General features: G+C 31.6%; 3 non-coding genes across 3 annotated transcripts; 2 read left to right on the top strand and 1 right to left on the bottom strand.

Annotated features, from left to right (window-relative positions):
* Positions 1 to 1,951: 1,951 nt before the first annotated feature.
* Positions 1,952 to 2,038, top strand: TRNAS-GGA (transfer RNA serine (anticodon GGA)). Its single transcript has one exon. It is a non-coding gene; the product is annotated as a tRNA-Ser (tRNA).
* Positions 2,039 to 3,416: 1,378 nt separating this feature from the next.
* On the bottom strand, positions 3,417 to 3,489 carry TRNAT-UGU (transfer RNA threonine (anticodon UGU)). The gene has a single exon. It is a non-coding gene; the product is annotated as a tRNA-Thr (tRNA).
* A 2,845-nt stretch (positions 3,490 to 6,334) lies between these two features.
* On the top strand, positions 6,335 to 6,407 carry TRNAF-GAA (transfer RNA phenylalanine (anticodon GAA)). Its single transcript has one exon. It is a non-coding gene; the product is annotated as a tRNA-Phe (tRNA).
* Positions 6,408 to 15,000: the final 8,593 nt, after the last annotated feature.

The raw sequence follows: 15,000 nt of genomic DNA, 5'->3' as shown, positions 1-15,000 counted from the left end.
AATTCTGTAAGGCTTCCGCATAATTTCCTTCGGATTGAGCCGACATCCGTTACGGTCGTCATTCGATTCAACGAATTCTCCGTTCCAAAACCGTACGTGAGATTTTCACCTCATACGGCTCCTCCTTTATGTGCATAATGAGAATAATCCATGGAATTAAAAAAAAGGTCGAAATATTGTCATTATGAACTGAGCGGGGCTAATGTTTTTACAAGAAATCTCTAGCCAACCCTCTTGCAAAAGATCTTTTCTTACCATCAAGCGTGTTCGTACTAGATAAATAAAGTAAACTCCAACAATTTCTTTGTTCTCAACGCTCCTTAATTTCCAGGAATTAGTCACTTCAACAATCTTCGATGGTTATATGGGTATCCAAAGTACGAACAAGATGGATGTTTGTTGTCCCAACCATTTCTCTTAGTTCCGATCCCGATAAGGAAAGGGAATCCTTTATAACAATAACAAAGTTTTCGTGTTGTTGATTCCTAGATGTAGTGCTTCTTCCTCTATGCCGCCTATTGGTACTAGTGTAGTAGGGTTGACCCACAATACAGACCCATAGGTGTAACCTTTCGCTCAATACTCGAATCAACAATTGAAGCATCTGAGGTTGCATTAATCGGGGATACACGACAGAAGGAATTGCTTTATTTATAAACTTCACCTTCAACAAGCGTAGATTTCTTTTTTTTTTTCAATAGTCTTTTTTTTTTTTTTTCTATTCCGAATCATGTGTCTTTTTCCTAAGACTAAGAGCGGTAAAATAAAAATAAAAAAAAAAATATATATAAAATAATTAAAATATATAAAATAATTATAATTATATAATAATAATCAAATCGCACCATCTCTGTAATAAGTAAATGCCTCTTTTTCTCCTGAAGTTGTCGGAATTATTCGTAATAAGATATTGGCTACGATTGAAAAGGTCTTATCAATAAAATTTCCATTTATCCGCGATCTAGGCATAGGTAGCAATCCATTCTATAACTCTTTTCATTACCCCTTCGTGAGAAAAAAAAAAGGATCTCACAAACAAAGGAAGCGTACAGTACGAAATAACATAAAAGCAGACCCATTCCATAAAAAAAAAAAAAAAAAAGATATAGCCCTCTACTTTACTTCAATTTTTTTGGCAGGAATCAAGAAAAAAAAAAAAAAAGAAATATTTGAATCCTATTTTATTTCATCCAAATTTATTAGTATAAGAATTTATTAGTATAAGAATAAAATATAAAAAGAAAAAAGAATTATTACGATTTCATCGAAGTTGAAGAATCAAAAAATTTATCCTACGGATTAGGATAGATTAGCAAAATTAGAGAAGTTTTGATTAAATTATGATAAAAAGAGGAAAAATAATCGAATAATCGTTCTATGATGAAAATAAAATAACTGCCCTTTTTTGTGTTTTGTGCATAGCAGGTATACAACATATAATCAAATATAAAAATCCCTTAGAGGATTTATGAATTTGTAATAGATTTACAGAGTAAGAGGTTGTTGTTGAGAGATCTAAAACTGGAAAAGAATTTTAGAATTCTTATAGAAATGGGGAATTAGAGTCTAAAGAGAATTATGAACTAAAAATATCCATTAAGCATAGTCTAAAAAAAAAAAACCAATCGATTGATTTGATTCGTTTCAATTCATTGATTTAATCCAGTCCGGTAGAAATATCAGAAAAAAGATGGGAGTGCCTTTTTCGCAAACATGAATAGATATATATGGTATATGTTTATCGTATTATATTATTTATTTTTAACAGCCCCCTCACAAAAAAATTTCTTCGAGTCGGGAGGCTAAAGAAAAAGTGCTGAAAAAAGTGATGAAAAGTTTTCTATTTTTATAGCTAGTTTTCTAGTTAGAATTGATATTGTTCGTACCTCTCGAACAATCTAATATGAATAACTCGCTATTCGCTCGGGTTATCGGCCATAATAATTATGTAGGAGAGATGGCCGAGTGGTTCAAGGCGTAGCATTGGAACTGCTATGTAGACTTTTGTTTACCGAGGGTTCGAATCCCTCTCTTTCCGCACCTTCACCTAATTCGCCAATGTAACTGACTACAATGTATCAAATCAAATAAGAACAGATACTAAAGAGTTAGACCCTTCTTTGATATAGATTCTCTATTCCCAATTTCTTTTTAATACGGAATACGTAAAATAGCGTACAGGGGATGAAAATCTACCTACGGATCTATCATACATGAATAGGAGAAAAATAAAATTTCCGAATCAAATCCCTTACCCTGTCTTCCTTTACTTAACCTTAACTCAGGTGAAAAGGGAGCAGAACCCTTGTTTTGTTATTTTAGTTAGGTTTAAGTCTGACGAGAATAATATTCTACGACAAGCAATTCATTTATTTTCAAACCGACCCATTTCCTATCTATTATTTGATTGACTAATCCTTTATATTGTAATGTGTGAAGGGTCAAATGCTTTGGTAATTCCTCATGGGTGGATGAATCAAGATAATTTTGAATCAGAGTTCTAGATTTTTGTTCATCCCTCGCTGAAATAATATCTCGGGGTTTGCAGCGATAACTTGGTATATCTACTGTACGACCATTAACTAAAATATGTCTATGGTTAACTAATTGGCGGGCTTGAGGAATAGTTGAAGCCATACCTAATCGAAAAAGGATGTTATCCAAACGCATTTCAAGTAATTGTAGTAAAACCTGACCTGTTGACCCTTTTGCTTTTCTGGCAATACGAACGTATTTAAGTAATTGTCGTTCTGTAAGGCCATAATGAAAACGCAATTTTTGTTTTTCTTCTAAACGAATACGATATTGAGATTTTTTACCGGAGCGCGATCGGTTTCTAAGATCGCTTCCGGCTCTAGGACTTTTACTAGTTAGTCCCGGTAAAGCCCCCAGACGGCGTATTTTTTTGAAACGAGGCCCTCGGTAACGCGACATAAAGACTCCTTATTAATTTGAATTTTATTGAAATTTCATAAACCTAAATTAAAACTGAACTAAATGAAGCGAAATCGACTGAAGGATTGTACTACAAATATTAATGAGATGAATTGGATCAATATCCATACTTTTTTGTATTGTATATAATGTATATTGTATATAATGTATACAAAAAATAGAAATTAAAATAAAATATATATAATATATAAATATATTAAATATAAAATATATATTAAATATAAAATATAAAAATTAAAATCTAAAAATTAAACCAAAAAAAGTTTCCTTTTTTTTTTTCTTGATTTATTCTGCAAAGATCTAACTCCTCCAATTTTATTCCTAATTGAAAGTTTCTACGACATAATAAACGGATCGTTGACCTTTGGAAAGAAAAGGGGAAAAAGCTTTTTCAATGTTCTTTGATTTCAAAAAAACATTATCAATCATGTAAAAAAGTAAAAAAGCAAACAAATAGAGAAAGCCGGCTATCGGAATCGAACCGATGACCATCGCATTACAAATGCGATGCTCTAACCTCTGAGCTAAGCGGGCTCAAATAATAGAAATTTTGTATCCATAGGAATTCAGCAAACTATTACGATCTTATCTATTAACTATCTATTAGTTATTCATAATTACTATGAATTATTAATATGAATTATAGACTAGAATTTAGAAAAACTAGAATTTTAAATTTTAAATGCCATATTTATGCCATACATAATTTATGCCATATTTAATATATAATCATATTTAATATAATGATATATAATAATATATAATAATATATAATAATGGTAGATTCAATCTAATATTCAATCTAATATTGATAGAATATAATAATTAAGAATAGAATAATATAATTCTATTTGATTATATTTTAATCATTCTATTTGATTATATTTTAATCATATTAAAAATGATATTTTAATTTAATCATATTTTAATTTAATCATATTAATATTTAATAACATTATATTTAATAATATTAAATTATAATAATATTATTATAATTTAATTCTAATTTTATTATAATTATAAAAATTATAAAAATAAATTATAAATATATTTATAATTTTTATAATTATTTATTATTTATCTCTATATTATATATTTTTATTTTATATTTATTTTATTATATGTTATCTTTATTCTATTAGTCTATTCTATTTAGTATTCTATTCTATTTAGTATTATATTCTATTTAGTATTATATATATAATTTAGTATTATATATATATTAGTATAATATTAGTATACTAAGTATAATATTACTATATTTTTTATTTTATATTTTTAGTATTTTTTAGTATATTTTTAGTATATTTTACATTTAAATTATATATAATTTTTTTTTTTTATATAGATATAGATATAGATTTAATTTAATAGATAGATTTAATTTTAATATAGATAGATAGATTTAATATAGATTTAATTTATTTATATTTAATATTTATTTATATTTAATATAGATTTAATATATATTTAATTTATTTATATTTAGTTTAGAATTATAAATAGAGTCTAATAATTAGATAATTATAGTGAAAATATTTTTATGCATTTATATATAATTTATATTTATATATAATTTATATATATATTATCATTATATAAATGATACGTTATAAGTCTAAATAATTAGAATGAAACTTTGTTTTTTAGACTAACTAATTCGAATTATCTTCGAAGTCGAAATAGAAATGAATGGAATAATTAGTTCTAGCTATTATGCTATTATACTAGAAAATAAATAATTAATAATGAATAAATTTTAAAATGAATAAATTTTAATAATGAATAAATTCAATTTTCATTTTTATTTTTATTTTTTTAGTTATCTTATTATGGTTATATAGGATAGTCTAATAAAAGAATAAGAATAAAAATAAAATTAAAGAAAAAAGAAAAGATGCAACCCATAGAAATGAAATCCAGATCATAATGAGAGATGAGAGACTCCTTTCTTTTGTTTTCATTCATAAAGGCGGAAGCTAAGACGAAAAAAAAAAAAAAAATCGACCGTTCGAGTAAATTGCCTGAGAAAACTGAGAGTAAGGGGGGCATATATATGTTATGGAATATCCATCTATATTGAATTGCGAATACAGAAATGATAAAATATTTTCTGATTGGACCAAATAAATACGGGTCTCCGATAGAGACGAAAGAAGATAAACAAACAAGAAATAAAATAGGTAAAGACCCTTCGATATAAGAATCAGTATCTATATCTACTAAATTCAATACTAAATTCAACGGTTTTCGCATAAAAAGAAAGAAAATAAATAAATGAAAGAAAGGGGAAAGGAAGGGAAGGAGAAAGGGGGAAGGAAGTGCATCCTAATGAGATCCTAATCTCAAGACACAAAGGGGATATGGCGAAATTGGTAGACGCTACGGACTTAATTGGATTGGATTGAGCCTTGGTATGGAAACCTACTAAGTGATAACTTTCAAATTCAGAGAAACCCCGGAATGAAAAATGGGCAATCCTGAGCCAAATCCTATTATTTTACGAAAATAAACAAAGGTTCAACAAGCGAGAATAATAAAAAAGGGATAGGTGCAGAGACTCAATGGAAGCTATTCTAACAAATGGGGTTGACTGTTGGTAAAGGAATCCTTATATCGAAACTCCAGAAAGGATGCAAGATATACCTATATAAAATATAAAATAAATAGGTATACTAATGAAAAACCAAAAAAGACGACTCGAACCCGTATTTTTTTTATTTATATGCAAAATCAATTTATATGAAAAATAAAAAGAATTGTTGTGAATCGATTCCAAGTTGAAGAAAGAATCGAATAGAATATTCATTAATCAAATCATTCACTCCATAGTCTGATAAATCTTTTGAAAAACTGATTAATCGGACGAGAATAAAGATAGAGTCCCGTTCTACATGTCAATATCAATACCGACAACAATGAAATTTATAGTAAGAGGAAAATCCGTCGACTTTAAAAATCGTGAGGGTTCAAGTCCCTCTATCCCCAACCCCAAAAAGCCCGTTTGCTATCTATTTATTTTATCCTACCCTTTTTGTTAGTGGTTCAAAGTTCCTTATGTTTCTCATTCATCCTATTCTTTTCCATTTTACAAGCGTATCCTAGCAGAATTTTGTTCTCTTATCACAAGTCTTGTGATATGATATATTGTGATATATATATGATATACGTACAAATCAACACCCTTGAGCAAGGAATACCTATTTGAATGATTCATAATCCATATCATTACTCATACTGAAATTTACAAAGTCTTCCTTTTAAAGATCCAAGAAATTCCCCTTTTAATTTAATACTTTTTCGTTTTTTTTTTTGTTTTCATTTTTAAGTGACATAGACCCAAGTCATCTAGTATTATGAGGATAATGCGTCGGTAATGGTCGGGATAGCTCAGTTGGTAGAGCAGAGGACTGAAAATCCTCGTGTCACCAGTTCAAATCTGGTTCTCGGCGTATGATTAATTTGTATGAGTATCTACTCTACAAATTAATTGATATAGATCGACATAATACATACTTATCTAGCTAGCTATCTGGAAGTAAACCCTCTCTTTATTTATTTTTTTTTTTTTTTTTGTTTCTATTTTTTAGATGAGCAAAGAGTCTATTATAATTATAATGTAGTAAAAAAAATAAATAATGTAGTAAAAGAAAAAAATTTCATTATCTTTCCTCTTCTTTTTTATTTGTTCACGCTGTGGCTCCTCACATTCAAAAAGAATGTTAATACTTCATACATATTTAATTAAAAAAAAAGATTAAAATAGTTGGTTGAAAGGCCCAACCAAAAGTCTGGTCTAGAGGAGTTCAAGGATAGAAATAACCAAGACTCATCTCAGCTACAGTACAAATAGAATCCGATTCCCTTTCATTTATTTATTTGTATTCTCTTTCATATTCCATTTCTTCATTCCTTTCTATGTGACTCTCTAGAGTTCATCTAAGTGATGTGCGCGATACAAAGTTCACGGTATAGAACCCTTGTTGTTCATCCTATTGTCTCGGCTCGTCCGAAATAAAATAAAAAGGTATCTTCAAAAATCGAGAATTTCAATGATGTATTGTCTTTTATTTCTTTTTATTTATTAGCCTATCCATAAGAATACGAATGAAACCTCAATTCCTCCGTTTGAGCTAGAAGAGAATGTACAAATATTCCTTGAATATTTGAAGTTGTAATTAGTTTCTTATCATTCAATGAGCGTCTTGTATTTCATAAAAATTGGGGGCAATGTAATCCTTACGTAAAGGCCACCCTATCCAACTTTCGGGCATTAAGATACGTTTCAGTCGTGGATGATTCTCATAAGAGATTCCCAACATGTCATAAGATTCTCGTTCTTGAAAATCCGCACTTTTCCAAACCCAGAAAACAGACGGAATTCTAGGGTTACTCCTTGGAGCAAATACTTTTATACATACTTCTTCCGGTTGATCTACACCATACTCTATTCTCGTAAGATGATACACACTGGCTAACAGTCCGCCTGGTGCTACATCATAAGCACATTGGGAACGTAGATAATTGTAACCATATACATATAAAATAACAGCAATGGAATGCCAATCCTCGGGCTTTATTTGTAAAGTCTCTATTCCTTGGTAATCGAAGCCCAAAGATCTATGAACTAGCCCGTGTTTGACTAGCCAAACAGACAAACGGCCCTGCATCTTTTTTATCTCTCCCGCACTTTTCTTTTTTATTTGTAATTTGTATAAGATAAGTATTTCACATTTACGATGAAATCGAATTTATGAAGATTAATTCGTTGTTTGTTATTCTGTTTCTGAATCCTACCTAATTCACTAATTCGTGGGAAGATATTGAACTTTTGTAGTTGAAAAATGTTTCAGGAGGAATCTCTGAAGTAGATGGTGGTTGATAGAGTAATCCTTGATTATAATTTCCAGTATGAGTACTGCGTACAAGACAAAACTTGTGATTGGTAGTAAAACACCGATCCCCCTGTTGAGATCTAATTCGATCTTCATAGATTTCGCGAGATATTTTCTTACGAAGTTTTGTTATAGCATCTATAACTGCCTCGGGTTTAGGGGGACAGCCCGGCAAATAGACATCCACAGGAATTAGCTTATCGACTCCCCGAACAGTACTATAAGAATCAGTACTGAACATCCCTCCTGTAATTGTACACGCGCCCATAGCAATAACATATTTAGGTTCGGGCATTTGTTCATATAATCTCACTAAAGAGGGAGCCATTTTCATTGTTACTGTTCCAGCTGTTAAAATTAGGTCCGCTTGTCTAGGACTCGATCTTGGGACCAGCCCATAACGATCAAAGTCGAATCGTGAGCCTATTAATGAAGCAAATTCAATGAAGCAACAACTGGTACCATAAAGAAGCGGCCATAAACTGGAGAGTCTTGACCAATTTGAAAGATCATTTAATGTAGTTGAAATAACTGAGTTTTGGGTTGTTCGATCAAGTAAGGGAAATTCAATGGAATTCATACTCAATGTTATTATTATTTTTACTTTTTTCTTTCTTTTTATTATCTGAATATTCAGGAACTAAGACCATTCCAATGCTCCTTTTCGCCATGCATAAACTGAACCAACAATTAGGATAAGCACGAAAATTAAAGCTTCTATGAATACGGGTACCCCCAATACATCGAAACTCATTGCCCATGGATAAAGAAAAACCGTTTCAACATCAAAAACAACAAAAACTAGAGCAAACATATAATAACGGATTCGAAATTGTAACCAAGCATCGCCCATTGGTTCTATACCCGATTCATAACTAGAAAGTTTTTCTGGACCCTTTCTAATCGGGGCTAAAACTCCAGAAATTAGAAATGCCAAAATAGGAATAGCACTTGATATTATTAGAAATGCCCAGAAAATATCATATTCGTAAAGCAGAAACATAGACGAACTCCTATGAATGTGAAAAATAGACCGGATTAGTCGATTCGACCTGGAATTCATTGTCAAGTCATCCACAACTGTTTGTTTAGTCAAACCAACAATTCAGTTTGATCGAATCGTCTAGTTTCGTTTGTTTGCTGTTGCGTTTTAAGATTTATTGATTGGAATTAATCCTATTTACATTTCACTTATTTCGATTTAATTTCGATATAGTACTAATTTGTATTCGATATAGTACTAATTTGTATAGTAATAGTATAAATAGATATTTATACTATTACATTTATACTATTACATAGATATTTATACTATTACTATATAGTATAGTAGAATACTATACAAATCCAAAACAAGTAAAACTTTTTTGTTTTCACTTCATTTCGTATTTTTCTAAATAAAAGGAATTCTAATATATAACTAATATCTAATATGTATTAGAAATAAAAAAAAAAAAAAAAAACCTTTTCTCTTTTCTATTATCTTATTATCTATTATATATATAGAATATATATAGAATATAGAATAAATTTATATATATATTATATAGTATATTATATAGTTATATATAGAATATAGAATAAATTTATATATAGTTATATATAGAATACATTTTTTATTTTCTATCTATATTTTATAGATATTATATCTTTTTATAGATATTATCTATATATATATTATCTATATATATATATTTAATATATATTATATATATTTATGAGATTCTGTTGAAATGCGCTTTTGTTTTCAGTTTCTGAGCGATCTCCCTGTGAGCGAGCTTATGGGAATGATTTTAACCAAGCAACTGGAAGCGACCAGTTCCAATCAACAAAGAATACAATAATTAGGAAAAAAACTATACAACTTTTTTTATTTGTATTTGGATATTCTTTATTGTTTTAGTTTGCTTTAGTTTTAAGAATATTATTTTCATTTCATTTTTATTAATTTAATAAATATTTTTTTATTAATTTAATAAATATTTTAAATTAATAAAATATAAAAATTAATAAAATATAAAAATTAATAAAATATAAAAATTAATAAAATATAAAATAAAAATATAAAATATAGGGCTATACGGACTCGAACCGTAGACCTTCTCGGTAAAACAGATCGAACTGATTATTATCAAAATGATTCGACCTATTTCAAAGACCCAACATGCATTTTTTTGCATTGGGCTCTTTCATTAACTGATAGAAATATCAGTTAGTCTACCATATATATATTTTTTCTCTTAGAAAAAAAAGGAAGATGGTTCCATGTGCTCTGATTCATTACTGATACAGGAGCACTACCAAAGTGTTTCAAAGAAGGGAAAGTTTATCTTGACGTAGGTCTGCTTCTGGCCTAGATCAACCTAAGTTAAATGAAGTCTCTATCATCCTGATTAAAAAATCAAAGATGAAACTTCATACACCTTAAGATTCATAGGACGAAAAGAGAATTTTTGAGGTCCTTATACTCATTATGCCTAGCATTGAATAGACTGGGTATTCGCCCTATCAATATCTCAAATCAATGATAGGTTCGATTCGGATCCTGCTCCTGCCTAAACGGCACCCGAATCGAACCAAACCATTTGTCAGGCTATTGTTCTCTTGTTTTGTTCCTTCAAAGTAATGGAGTAAGACATCGATTTCTCAAAAGGATCAATTTTTTTTGATTGCATGATAGACTCCCCTGAAAAACATTGGCGCGCGTGTAAACGAGGTGCTCTACCTAACTGAGCTATAGCCCTTGTGTTTGTGATACATATTTTATCATATTATTTAGATAATTTCTTGTCAAGATGAATATTACATGATCCAACATCATAATCATACCTTTTTGGTCGGTTTGATTGGTATTGCTTAGAAGTAATATCGGATTTATAATCCATCGATGTGATAGGTCCCTTTTCTTTCTCTTTATGATTCCTTATGATAATAAATGACCTACTTAACTCAGTGGTTAGAGTATTGCTTTCATACGGCGGGAGTCATTGGTTCAAATCCAATAGTAGGTAGAACTTATTAGATACCATTGATCCCGGTGTCTAATAAGTTTTTCTACCCACCTTCTTTTATTGATTTTCTATCTTTTTCATCCTATTCTATTTCCGTTTTCAATTTTCAAATTTTTCGTTAGATCAAATTTCACTATTTCACTTTTGATTGTATTTGATTCTATTTAATCAGCAGAATAAAAATGGGATGTAGAAACGAAAGTTCTGTTTATACGGAAATTCTTTCGATTAACCAACTAGTTACGAAATCGCGTTGATAGCCTTTACTCGTGTCCTAGCCCATCTGAGAGCTAGATTTGCCTCAATTGTTTGCCTCTTGCCTTCAGCTTTCCTCAAGTTAGCTTCCGCTATTTCAAGAGCTTGCTGAGCTTCTTGTGGATCAATGTCACTACCCTTTTCCGCATCCTTTCCAAAAATAGTGATTTCATTATTGACTATTCTAGCAAAACCACCCATCAGAGCCATCGTTAACCATTGGTCGTTAAGGCGTATTCTCAAAATACCTATATCTACAACTGTGGCAATAGGCGCGTGATTTGGTAATACGCCAATTTGTCCGCTATTAGTAGATAAAATGATTTCTTTCACTTCTGAATCCCAAACAATTCGATTATGGGTGAGTACGCAAAGATTTAAGGTCATTTATTCAATTTGCTCTCCATTTCTAAGTTCGTAGCCTTCGCAGTAGCTTCATCGATGTTACCTACCAAATAAAAGGCCTGTTCAGGAAGACCGTCTAATTCTCCGGAAAGGATCAATTGAAATCCTCTAATTGTTTCTGCTAGGCCAACATATTTCCCCGGGGAACCAGTAAATACTTCCGCTACGAAAAAGGGTTGTGATAAGAAACGCTCAATTTTTCGCGCTCTTGCTACGGTTAAGCGATCCTCTTCGGACACTTCGTCCAACCCCAGGATAGCTATAATGTCCTGAAGTTCTTTGTAACGTTGTAAGGTTTGCTTAACCCTTTGCGCAGTTTCATAATGTTCCTTTCCAACGATTCGAGGTTGGAGCATAGTTGACGTTGAGTCTAAAGGATCTACCGCTGGATAGATACCTTTGGCAGCTAATCCTCTTGATAGTACGGTAGTAGCATCTAAATGCGCAAATGTTGTGGCAGGGGCAGGGTCGGTCAAATCATCCGCGGGTACATAAACTGCTTGAATAGAAGTTATGGATCCCTCCTTGGTAGAAGTAATTCTTTCTTGTAAAGAACCCATTTCGGTACTAAGGGTGGGTTGATAACCCACAGCGGAAGGCATTCTACCCAATAAGGCAGATACTTCGGATCCCGCTTGGACAAAACGGAAGATATTGTCTATAAATAGAAGTACGTTTTGTTTATTAACATCTCGGAAATATTCCGCCATAGTTAGGGCAGTCAACCCAACTCTCATACGAGCTCCTGGCGGTTCATTCATCTGACCGTAGACTAAAGCCACTTTTGATTCCGCAAGATTTTGTTCATTAATTACTCCAGATTCTTTCATTTCCATGTAAAGATCATTTCCTTCACGAGTACGTTCACCTACTCCGCCAAATACGGATACACCCCCATGAGCTTTGGCAATGTTGTTGATCAATTCCATAATGAGTACTGTTTTACCTACCCCAGCTCCCCCAAATAGTCCGATTTTTCCTCCACGACGATAAGGAGCTAAAAGATCGACTACTTTAATTCCTGTTTCAAAAATAGATAATTTTGTATCTAATTGTATGAAAGCGGGGCGCAGGTTTATGAATAGGGGATGTTGTGCGAGTATCTACAGGACCTAAATTATCAACGGGCTCCCCAAGCACGTTAAAAATTCGTCCTAGGGTCGCTCCGCCGACTGGAACACTTAGAGGAGCTCCCGTGTTAATCACTTCCATTCCTCTCATTAGACCATCTGTAGCGCTCATAGCTACAGCTCTAACTCGATTGTTTCCTAATAATTGCTGTACCTCACAAGTTACATTAATTTGTTGACCGATGGTATCTCGACCCTTAACTACCAAAGCGTTGTAAATATTAGGCATCTTGCCCGGGGGAAAGGCTACATCCAGTACTGGACCGATGATTTGAGAAATACGTCCCAGATTTTCTTTTTCAAGCGTGGAAACTCCAGGAACAGAAGTAGTAGGATTTATTCTCATAATAAAATAAAGTGAAATATGTCAATTTTTTTTTTCGAAAATTTTCTAATAAAAAAAATCTTCGACAGCAAGTTGATCGGTTAATTCAATAAGAAATGGGGATTAGCACTCGATTTCGTTGGTACCATCCAATTGAATGCAATTCAATTGGATTGTTTCCTTATTCAATGAAGGAATTTTTAAGTTCAACCAACCTATTTGCAAAATATCAAGTGGATAAATAAATAACAATTTTGAGAGAGTCTTTCATTTGTCTATCATTGTCTTTCATTTGTCTATCATTATAGGCAATACCATCCATATTATCTATGGAATTCGAACCCGAACTCTATTTACGATTCCTTATTTCTATCTCATTAGCCCTTATTTCATTTCGTATTTTATTTTAGCATATCGATTTTTTTTTACGTCCAACCTATCCCCCCTTTTTCCATCTATATTCCTTTTTTTTCATTTCATAAACGAATTACGCATATTTTCACATCTAGGATTTACATATACAACATATATTACTGTCAAGAGTGAATTTCTTATTCTTTCTTATTTCTTATTATTGAATTTATATTATTTCTTATTTTATATTATTTCTTATTATCTTATTATCTTATTATTGATTATTATTGACTATTGACTTATTATTGAATTTATATTATTATAGTATTATCTTATTATTGACTATTGACTTATTATTGAATTTATATATTTTATATTTAATTTATATATTTTATATATATATTTTATATTTATAATTCTAATTATAATTATATATTTATAATATTTCTATTTCATTTATTTCATTTTCATTTCGATTCAAAAAAAAAGTAAGGAATTCTAAACTTGAAAAACACGGATTGGGTTGCGCCATACATATGAAAGAATATAGAATATGAAAGAATATAGAATAATGATGTATTTGGCGAATCAAATACCATGGTCTAATAAGGAACCTTTCGGATTAGTTGATAATTTTTTGAAAGATTTCTTCGAAAAGGTTTCATTAACTCCTAATTTATGCCGAGCAGACCTTGTTGTTGCGAAAATTTTCAATTCATGAGTTGTAGGGAGGGGCTTATGTCACCACAAACAGAGACTAAAGCAAGTGTTGGATTCAAAGCTGGTGTTAAAGAGTATAAATTGACTTATTATACTCCTGAATATGAAGTCAAAGATACTGATATCTTGGCAGCCTTCCGAGTAACTCCTCAACCCGGAGTTCCGCCCGAGGAAGCAGGGGCAGCAGTAGCTGCTGAATCTTCTACTGGTACATGGACAACCGTGTGGACCGATGGGCTTACCAGCCTTGATCGTTACAAAGGGCGATGCTACCACATTGAGCCCGTTGCTGGAGAAGAAAATCAATATATATGTTATGTAGCTTACCCCTTAGACCTTTTTGAAGAAGGTTCTGTTACTAACATGTTTACTTCCATTGTGGGTAATGTATTTGGGTTCAAAGCCCTGCGCGCTCTACGTCTAGAGGATCTGCGAATCCCTCCTTCTTATACTAAAACTTTCCAAGGCCCGCCTCATGGCATCCAGGTTGAAAGAGATAAATTGAACAAGTACGGTCGCCCCCTATTAGGATGTACTATTAAACCTAAATTGGGGTTATCCGCTAAGAACTACGGTAGAGCAGTTTATGAATGTCTACGTGGTGGACTTGATTTTACCAAAGATGATGAGAATGTGAACTCCCAACCATTTATGCGTTGGAGAGACCGTTTCTTATTTTGTGCCGAAGCAATTTTTAAAGCACAGGCTGAAACAGGTGAAATCAAAGGGCATTACTTGAATGCTACTGCGGGTACATGTGAAGAAATGATTAAAAGGGCCATATTTGCCAGAGAATTGGGAGCTCCCATCGTAATGCATGACTACTTAACAGGTGGGTTCACTGCAAATACTAGCTTGGCTCATTATTGCCGAGATAATGGTCTACTTCTTCACATCCATCGCGCAATGCACGCAGTTATTGATAGACAGAAGAATCATGGTATGCACTT

Source organism: Durio zibethinus, unplaced genomic scaffold (assembly GCF_047325235.1).
Source record: "Durio zibethinus cultivar Kanyao isolate XHJ-2024 unplaced genomic scaffold, ASM4732523v1 HiC_scaffold_173, whole genome shotgun sequence".
NCBI lineage: Eukaryota > Viridiplantae > Streptophyta > Magnoliopsida > Malvales > Malvaceae > Durio > Durio zibethinus.
This window is presented reverse-complemented; position numbering and strand designations above follow the sequence as displayed.